An 11,328-nucleotide genomic window follows, 5' to 3' on the forward strand; every position below is an offset into this window, starting at 1 on the left:
TATATAATTACTCTCTTCTACTTGACGAAAATTTAATGTGAAAAATATTCTATCTTCTTACAGTTGAATATTACAGGATCTAATCAGGTATAAAGTTGCTCTAATCACCTGTAATCAGTGATCTGATCTTTACTCTGACAATAAACAAGGAGTTCGCCACACTGCGTGTCGTGTAACAGGCTTCTTTAAGGTTGGTTGCGAAAATGTATATACAGTTATTTCATTCTTGAGATGCGGACAGACAGGCATATAGACAAGCAATTTTTTACACACCCCTCACCCCCCTCGGACAGAGAAAAGAGAAATTGTGTTATCCTACTGAATATAAGCTTCAATGACCCTCAACCTCCATAGTTTGACATGGTTTATGAGGAAATGAAGTTTGATGCAAAATTAACGTCTGCAAATAAAATCTTTCTCGAGATATTTTGCAAGTGATACGTTCACATTTTTTCATTGAATTAGGTCATATAGTGTTAAAATAATAAACAGTCCGGTACTATAACGCAAGATAGGCTAAAATTAAAAATGTTTCACCGACTTTTACCATTGACTATTCATTCTATTATTTTTTTCGATTTACTATACGAATAACATTCTAAAAAAAGTTCTATATTAAAATTTCATACGATTGTACTAAATTTATTTAAAAACTGATATATTCTGGCAATGCTCGTTGCCATTTGGTTACCTAAAAGACAATTACAAAATATATACTAACGCTCAGCCACATCCCATGGAGTGACATGCACTATTATCGAATACAGTGTTACTTATAGAGATGAAGCTTCAAGCAGTCTTTCAAACCTACAGATCAGTTCGTTTTCGAGATATCGTGCGGACAAACAGACAGACAGAAGATATTTCCAGCTCCACGAACGATAGGCTTCGCTAAAGCTCAGCCAATGAGCTTAGGTTTGTAAAGGGTCTAAATATACAAATGTTTTCAAACAAAATGTATAATAATTCTCCACATGGAAACAGTAGACTCATGATTAACATGAGCAAAGTAAATTAACTATTTTCCACAATGAGGCTTGTGAATAAAATGAGAATGCAGTTCAGGAAAACAGTAACAAAAACCAGAATAAAGGACATTTTACACACAGGAGTGGCCTTATTGAGCTACCAAGCGTTTCTCTTTTGTTTAGATAAGACCTAAATAAAATATTTTCACATTTTTCACTTCACAACTTGTCAAAGTACATAGAGGCCTAATCATAAATACTATGTTATTTTAGAGATTCTTTACCTGCATCCATCTTCAATCAATAAAAATTTAGTCTTAATAATGAGATGGCTGTAAAATACAAGGACGAAATATCTTGATGTAGTCATTGTTTTGGCAATATTTTTATGTGGTTTGTTTAAGAAAAATTAGAAATAAGATAAAAGGGAATTTGTCGGCATAAATGCATTACATATTGTCGTATTTCTTACACAATACTTGCCACACCGGTTTAAAATAGGTTTTTATTATAGCACATTTAAAACACTATTTTTAATGACTCTTTTATCAGCATCAACGCACTATCAGGAAAAAACGTCTTCTGACCTACTCTCGAGTAGCTTTAGAAATAGGCCAACAACTCGTATAACTTCACCGATAAACTTTATTCTCCTGCTTTGTGGCGGCATTGAGAATGGATAGCTAGCTATACTTACCATCGGTGACAAGTCTCGGCTGCTTCACAGTAATTTTGACAATAGGTCAACTATACCTACCACCGCCATTATCTCACCTGCTTTGCAGTAATTTTGAAAATAGGCTATCTTTAGCTTAAAGGCTTTGGTTATAGGCTAGCTATACATACCACCGGTAACCTTACCGCCTACTTTGCGATGATTTTCGAAATAGGCAAACTATACCTTTGCTAAGCTATACTTGTGAACATATCTTTCGTTCTTTGTAGTGGATTTGGAAACGGCTAGCTGTAATACCACCTGTAACCTTATATCGCCTACTTTGCTGTGATTTTGGAAATAGACCTGCTATTACCTTCACTTGTAAACGCATCTCACCTGATTTGTAGTGGATTTGGAAATAGGCTAGTTATACTTCATCGGTCTCGTATTTCGCCTGCTTCACGGTAGGGAAACAGACCATCTCAACCTATGGCGACAATCCTATCTCCGCCAGCTTTAAGGGAATATTGAGGGGTATACTAATAATGTCTTCTACAACAGCTATAGGTTTAATAATTTGCCTGTATTGTATATTTATATCAAAACCGCTACATGTCATACGATATCTATATTGTAGAAAGCAAACCTACACCCGGGTGTTTTTTTTTTTAATTTTTACCAAACTGTTGAAAGATTAACTACTGCCTATATACACTTCGTAACAAAAATGTTGTGTTGCCATTAGATTTTCGAATAAAATGTTTTGATTAATATAATATGCAATACATAACAATCCTAATTTGATTGCTAGCCATTAATAATGAAACTTATTACATTTATTTTACCATAGGATCTAAATTAAAATAGTCTTTTCAGCTCAGTCAGAAAAAGTAAATCAATTTTGTTAGGTTGAAATATTAATATTTTTTATTTTATAAATCTTTTTCCGAGACTATAAATGCGAGTTTGTGATTTTTTCCTTTTTGAACGAGTGCCGTATTGTGTCAAAATGGCGTACCAAGCTGGCAAACTTCGCCGAGATATTTATAAGATACATTTTTGTATCGAGTTGGACTTTTTTGACAGTTATTATGGTTACTGGGACAAAGTAGCCTACTTAAGTACTGTAGTACTTATTTACGTGACATTGCTGAATAAACGTGTTGATATCTCCCGTTTATCATTAAACTGTTGTGTATCTTGTGTTTCTATCCGATGTTAATTACTTTGTCGGTTCAAGTTGTAGCTACATGGTTTAAAATGGTTGTTATTTACAATAAATAAACAAACATTTTAAAAATATGCTTAAATGTATTTTTCATGTTTGATGAAAATAATGGTAGCCTGATTCCGATAACATAATTTTATTATATGACAGTTAATATCTAAATGAAGAAAATAAAAAACTCTCCGAACATTCAAGATCCAAAATTGGAGTAGAAGCCAAACACAATCCAGCCCAACCACTGGTATTAACATTCCGTATAGGCTGTGTTGAAGGGGGAGTCCAATAGTAGTTATCAGGGATTTCCACCTCCTCTCAACTAACTGTATGGCTACTTGCCAAACTGGTTTCCTCCTGATATCTTATTCGCCAGTTCAGGGCCGTACTTCACGGCACTTACCACGCTCAAATTATAAATAAATCCGCACTTTTCGTTAACACTTTTGTGAGACATTTGCTTTTTCATCTGGAGAGTTTTAAAACAAGAGTGAAACAAGCTATTTTCACTTCATATTTCATTTAATAAATTTTACACGTTCGAGATTCTAAAACTAAATTATTGAAATAAATGATTAGCATAAATTTGGTACAAACCGTTTAGTACTTAAAGCAATTCTAATTTATTCCTAAATTAGATGAAAAAGTAATGCAACATTTGGAGATAGTATGTAATATTACGGGGACAAGAAAAATCTAAGTATGGAAGATTAGGGAGAAAACAAGAAACGAAGATTACTGGGAGAAGTTGATTTAAGAAGAGTCAAGAAAAATGTACACGATCGTGTTGGAGAGGACAAAAAGGAGACAACACTGTTTCGAAAACAAGACAATGGAACTTACAATAGGATTGAAAAGGAGACCTTGAAGAAGTAAAACGTTTAAACGTCTTTCTTTGTAATTTGTAATATTTATTATGTAAAGATAACGTAAACCACCATAAAAGTAATTTTTAACTTAACATTGCACTGTTTTTAACTCATAAAATAATCAACGGAACTATTTAACACTATTTAAACCTAAAAGCAGTAAGAAAACAAAAGCGAAATAAAATAAATAAAAATCAACTGTGGATGCAACGACACCTGTAGGACAACGACACATACAGGAAAAGGACATTTCCGTAAACCCGAAAACGCTCTCGATGGCAAAATCTCTGTCGTGAATTGACAATTTTAGGAGTTTAAATTTATATGCCATTAAAACTCATGCAATTCGACCCAGTTCCGGATTGAGTGTGTATTACTACGTAAACGAGTGACTTTTATAATATTGTTTTGCTACGACAAAATAACCCATCTGATATTAAATTTCCGATATGCTTTCCGTAGGATATCTTGAGAACGAAATGAGCTGTGGACTTTTGCACGACACATCTTTACTATGCTGATAATATATAATTCAGATGAAGTGTACATCCTTCCTTGTGATTTAGCTGCGCGTTTATACAATTTACTGACCTACGGAATGAACAAGAGAGTATTATGATCCTGATAATGCAAGGCTACGGAGACCGGGTGAGATCTTATGATGAAGTAAGGAATTATTTAATGACGCTTATCCCAATCTAAACCAGGAGTCCAAAAAACAATCCAACGTTTCCAGGAAACAGGCAGCGTTAAAGACCACCCCATACCTGGACGAACAAAATCGGGTATAAACGAAGCATTGTTACTTGACATTTTACAGTCTGTTGTAGAAGATCCTCATACCTCAACAAGAAATGTTTGTTCAAATATTACATATATCTCAAACTTCAGTTTGTGAAATTTTACTGACAGCCATTATAAAGCGTACAAATATCCGTTTAGTTCATGAGCTAAGTGAGGACGATTTTGATCTTCGAGTGTACGTTAGTGTAATAATGATGCGGGACATCGATAATAATATAGTTTTATTAAACAAAGTTGCTTTCTCAGATAAAGCAACTTTCATGTTGAACGGCAACAGACACAATGCTAGTTATTGGGCTGATGTTAACCCTCATTGGATGAGAGAGCAACATACCCCCAATCTTGAAAAATTAAACGTTTCCCGTGGGGTTGTGAGGAATCAGTTTGTTGGGCCCTTTTTGAGAGAAACATTAATGCTGAGGTATACCAGGAAATTTAACAAAACCAGGTTTATCCAGCTATCCAAGTAGCAACCAACAACTTTAATGCAGTTTGGTTCAAACAGGATGGAGCACCTCCACATTATGGCCTGCATGTCCGCGAGTGTTTAATCGATAATTTTCCAAATCGTTGGATAGGCAGAAGAGGAAGTATCGAGTGCCCACCAAGGTCGCCAGAGCTATCTCCACATGACTACACTGTGTGGGGTCACATTAAAAAGAACGTCTATAAAACGAAACACCAGTGCATTAATGACCTTAGGGAATGAATAAACATTGTTGAATGCAGATTGTAATTCCAAAGAAACACCTATTTCGCCTTATTTTTTGTTGATAACGTTTTAAATGCAAAAAATTATTGTAATGTACTAAAAAGAATGTTGTAATAAATTTACATAATACGTCATAATCTCTTTCAACACAAAAGAGTAAAGTGTAGAGCCTTCAGAGAACGTGTGTGTTCTCTGAGACAGAGATGTAATGCAAGTACCATTCCTACAAATCTGCAGGCATGTGGAAGCCATTTTTATCATATTGATGTAATTACAGTTTTCCACTCGCAATTGCCTTAAAGAAACCAACATATGAATCTACAAAACCATGCAATACACTGATAAATTCAAATAGTATTACAAATATATATTTTCACTTGCACTTGCACACAATATATATTCAGTGTTACGTCCATATTTTTGCCACACAATGCCACTGAACTATTAAGTTTAAATAAACCAGTTGATTTGATTTTTGTCATGGCTCGTTAAAAACAACAATTTTGGTGTTTGCCACTCCTTTTTGATTGGAGAGGCTACAAACACGTTATAAATATGGTAAATAAGTAAGAAATCTGATATGTTTCTACTTCTATTACAAAATGAAGGGAAGATGCATACAGTAAGACGTAGTCATAATACTCTGTAAATATAGTATTATTTTAATTTTATTACTTAGTCTCACTAAAAAAGTGAGAACTTCTGACCTTGCCTTGTTTATATATTTTAGAATGCAATACAATATTGCATTCAAAATTGAAGTGTAAATCATTTGAGGTAAGGGCTTAGCACAATCACAACACACGATATAATCAAATCCCCAGACTTCAGCAACACAGTCTAAATTTATTTAAAAACCTTTCTCAAACAGGAGTCAGATTTTATAACAAACTTCCAGAATATATTTAATTAGAAACCAATGAAAAGTAATGAAAAAGAAACCTGAATAAAGTTTTGTTGCCAAGGCCACTCTACACAGGTGATAAATTTATGGATCGTAAAATCCTAATGATATTTGAAATGCAAACGTGCCTTTGTTTGTTTGTTTGTTTTGTTTTTATGTGTAAACTATTCAACCGATTGTACTGAAATTTTACCTGGACATTATTAGGGCTCCTGAAACGAATATAGGCGTATTTTTGTTTCAAAAATCCTCCGGGCTACTCTCCACTGGTCTCTAAAGCAGCAAAAAAAAAAAAAAAAAAAAAAAAAAAAAAAAAAAAAAAAAAAAAAAAAAAAAAAAAAACCATTTTGGTCTCTGAATTTGTGAAACATCAATTAAAATAACATATCTAATGTAATCAACTTGTGTGTTTAAACATTGCTTATTATTTTAAATGTATTTACATTTGTAGTGAGTACAGTACATTCACCAATAAATAACAAATATTTTGAACGCCATTTTAGATTTCAGCTATTAGGTAAGTACTCATATACTTTACAAAATTCCCTAATCGGTTAACTGCTAGCAGTGCAGATATAAGAGACTACGTAGTTTCACTTTTACTTTACATTTCAAGATTGTTACGAAACCTAAATTAGAAGTCTTGACGAAAATAGGCTTCTCAGAGCTGTGCATGTATATATATATATATATATATATATATATATATATATATATATATATGTATATATATATATATATATATATATATATATATATATTATTGATCAGGAAAGTGGCATAATTAGCAATGGAACAACAAATACTGACATCGAAGTAAATTAGATGACCATAGATAAACCTTTTTTAACGTATTTTCTTTATCATGGGAAGAAGGCAAACTCAACATTTAGCATTTTGAATTATTTGGCGTCGGAAATATAATTCATTCGAACCAGAATTCCTCGTACATGTGCAAAACCTACGAAAACGTTTGTGAAGCCGTCGGTAACTGCTAGTTATATAAATAACTAAACTCAAAATCTAATAACAAAATTTCATAAATTTTAAACATTTTAGTCTTCAATTATTTGAATATCTCCACCGTTATACTCATTTGAGTTTAAGTTTATTTATTTTTTAATAGTAAGATATTAGTAGTAAAAACGGTTAGATAAACATTGTGTTCAATATTGACATTCATAACACAGCTTAATGTTGTTTATCAATAAAACTTAATCTAAAAATTGTTATTACAAAAATTCAATGCATGTGTCAACTGAAAAAATGGTGTATTAGAAACCACTGAACTAAGTGATACTAAACATAGAACAACGTTATGTAGCATGCCTCTCTAAAGCAAAAGATGCAATAGGTTGTTTAACTGTCAGTGTTCATTTTTATACTACAAGCAAATCATTTTCAATCAATGCAGGCGCACTTGTCATTAAGCGGTGGACAACTTAAAGAATATGGTGTATGTTGAATTGTAACTATGCCTTTTAGAATCCTTGCTCTTAACATCCTTGTTCTACAACATCTACCCCACAAGAAAAACAATTGAAGGATTGAGGTCAGTAGATCTTGCAGAGCAAGGAACAGGACCTCATCGAGTTGTCGGTGAAGGTTTTGACAAAATAAGCCAACTCTTAAACAAACATTTACCCTAAAATGTGAAGGAGACCTGTTATTCATGAACAACGTATTAAATACGAGTGGATAAAATGATCAAGTAAATGCGGAAGTTCACGATACAAATTGCCAATAATTCTCGCAATTAAGAACATTAAGTATGAAACTATAAAACAAGTTGTCACGAGCTGGCATACCTAAACATTTAATGAAAAACACATAACATTTAAAAAAAGATTGTAAACCACTTGCAATGCTAAATCTGTCTTTGATAATCTGGTGGTGGTGGTTCTTGAACTCTTTGGAAAGGGTGGGATTGATGGTGTGTAATAGGCCTACATACCAAACTGCAAACCAAGTCCCCGAGGACTGGGAGGGTTCTGTATTTCATCCATTATCGCTTCAGGAAATCTTACTGTAAGTGTTCGGCCTGAGTTACCGTAGTTGTATGTTGTTTTTCAAAATTTCCTTATCCGAAGGGCGCAAAAGAATTTTGCAAAAGTGTTGTTACAAGATATCACTCGATTGGAAAACACTTTATTAATGCAGAATTCTTGCTTCAGCACCATTGCAATTACTAAGTCATACATTAAATGCATGTCTAAATTGATGTCTGATTAATAAAATTATGAATATTATTACCTTGTTATAATTACTAGAAAAAGAAAACAAAACAAAAACATCAATTAAATAATCAGATGAAGTATTTTTAATTTACAAGAAATATCATTTATAACACACAACACATAGATTATTTAATTTAATAATTTACAGTATTTCGACCATGTCACATAGATGTATGTTACAAAATAGAACACTGTTTCAAGGATTGGGATCTATATTTTTCTTTATATGAACCCCTTAGGAAATAAGGTTAATATAGATACAAAAAATTATATTCTATATTGGGGATAATAGTAGCTATATTTGAATTATTTTCGGCTTTTACGGTTGCTCTAAAAATATCTGAAATCCTGAAGTATCAAATCGACGATTTCATGTGGCTATATAGATAACCCCTCTTGCAACTTCAAGACCAAAATTTGGCGAAAACATTATTTTTTGTGAAACGAACGTTTTATGTATTACATCGCTATTTTGGGCTATATTTCTTTGATCTAAAGACAAGTACAAAATAAAATAATTACCAACATTTAAATTTTGAGAATTGTCTGAATTTTAATTTTTACTACAAGTGACGACAATTTAATCATGAGCAATTTCCTTAACTTTTTTTGTAATTTCTCTACTCAAGAACTTTAATTCCAATAATTGATTATGTATCTAACCTTAATTTTTCGTTTTGCCCTTCATTTTATAATCTCTATATAATAATTAAAATATTTTGTTCACATTTTCAATAATTAGTAAATTAATTAATAAATAATTTTATACTTATTCATTGGTAAGACATTGATTTTAGTTATCAGAATACAAAAGTGTTATAATTTATCATTTAGTTTATATTTAGCGATTAGATACGAATATCTCCCTTTATAAGTATTTTTCAACATACATGAAACAGCTAAATCAGCGATTATCTAAATATATCAAAGTTGTATATTGTTGATGGACGTTTCTTATGCCAAAGGTTACTTTAGAGATATGAATATTTGTAATTTTGTTGTTGTTTCTTATAACACGGCATCAATTGTTGACTTTCCTTGCCTGAACCAAATTTGAATCCTTGCTGTTATAGTTGTTATTTAACTACATGTCCCAATAATTGACAATATAATAATTTTTCTACACTTTTTCCAAATACAGGACGATAGTTTGTAGCTTCCATCAGATGCCCCTTTTTGAATACATTGGGATAACTTTTCAGTATTTTAGGGAACCAGAGAAAATTATTGCTTGAAAGGTAATATTTGTTCATCTATGTCTCGAGCATTCTTTAACCAGCCACATTGAAATTTCATCAATATCTGTTGATCTTTTTGAATAGTTGATGTGGTGTCACCGGTATTAGTAACATTGATACAACTTGATTATTATTTGCCATATTCGCATTATAATCGGGCGATTTTTCATCCATAATATTAAAAAAGGTTATTTAAAGAATTTGCTACAAATAAAGGCTCATTAATTTCAGTATCATAAACTGCAAGTTGAATAGATGAAGATTTTTTTTAAATTTGTCTCATTATTTATTAATTCCAAGCGGTTTTTGAGAGATTCTCACTAAAGCAAAGGTTTTTATTTATTTACTTCGTATGCTTTTGCAGCTGTAATTATTTTAAGGTATATTCATTTATATGATTGTAAAAACGCTTTTAGATTTTGGTTATTAGACATTTTTTTCTTTTGTGGTACATTTTCAATTTTGTCCTTATAAGTTTGGTTTTGAACCGTATAAGTTTGATATGGATAAATTTGATCAATCAATTTATTCATAATCTGATCTCAATAATCGTTTCACCATCATTGAGATGGTAAAATTAAAAAATTTATAAATTTACAGTTTTTGGATTATTGTGATTAAAAAATAGAAAAACGGACGCTATTTTGAATTGATACAAAGTAGACACTCGTTACTCCAAACCTAAATAGATCTTACTAGTCGTCATACCTAAAGAGGGTTTAGACTACTAAAACACACACACACACACACACCACGCAGACAGAGAATGATTTCCTTAATTTCATGAAAAAAATCACACACTACAGTATGGGAACACTTTTCCGAATAAACCCTAAAAAAGCAAGCAAGATCATTAAGAAGGCATTTTTTGTGGTAGCATTATGAAGAAGAAGAGCTGTCAAGTCACCACACGTTGGATAATAAATTTCGCAGTAATACGTGAAAACAACTACTAAAGATCAATGTATTCTGGTGAGGTTATAAATTGCAACATTTTATTAGACTTCAATAAAATAAAGCGGCATGTTTATGGCTGAATATCAACACCTCTGTAGCACAATTGAGTTATGCTCGACATAAGAACCTGAGGTTGGTTGTCTTAGGTCGCAATACTGTAGTATAGAAAGAAAACCTTTGTACAGAAAGTACAGGTACAATAGTAGTACAGAAAGAAATGGCGTTAAAGTGTACAATAAACGCAGAATAAATATATCACTATGTGCCTCTTATCGTCACCGAGTGATATGAACATGTAAATAAACATTAACTAGTACTATTAGTATTTTGTTATAAGGCTATATTTTTGTTCCTTGTCATAGTTACCTCTTTCCTTAGTGGTGTTGTTACATTTCTTGAGGTAAGACTGTGTCTGAATAACACTTGCAGAAGTATGTAATGTTTACAGAAACATAAGATACACTTAGAGATTAACCAACGTCTACGTTATAATTTCTTTATAGTAAGGGAGTCAGCTTTCAATTAACAAAACGTTTCTGTTATTGATAATAATTTCTATTTTAATGAAAGTTCACACGTTTTCTATTTATCCCTTCATGATGCGAATATGGGAGACAGATAATGGTTTTACTAAACAAAGTTTGGAAGTTATATTAAAAATACATGTCTGTGGCTACTGTAAAAAGCAGATTTTTTATAGTATGAGAAAACGTAAACGTATTTTTAACAGCAACTTTGGTACCAAAACAGTATTTTACT

The sequence above is a fragment of the Homalodisca vitripennis genome, chromosome 2, assembly GCF_021130785.1.
Source record: "Homalodisca vitripennis isolate AUS2020 chromosome 2, UT_GWSS_2.1, whole genome shotgun sequence".
Classification (NCBI taxonomy): domain Eukaryota; kingdom Metazoa; phylum Arthropoda; class Insecta; order Hemiptera; family Cicadellidae; genus Homalodisca; species Homalodisca vitripennis.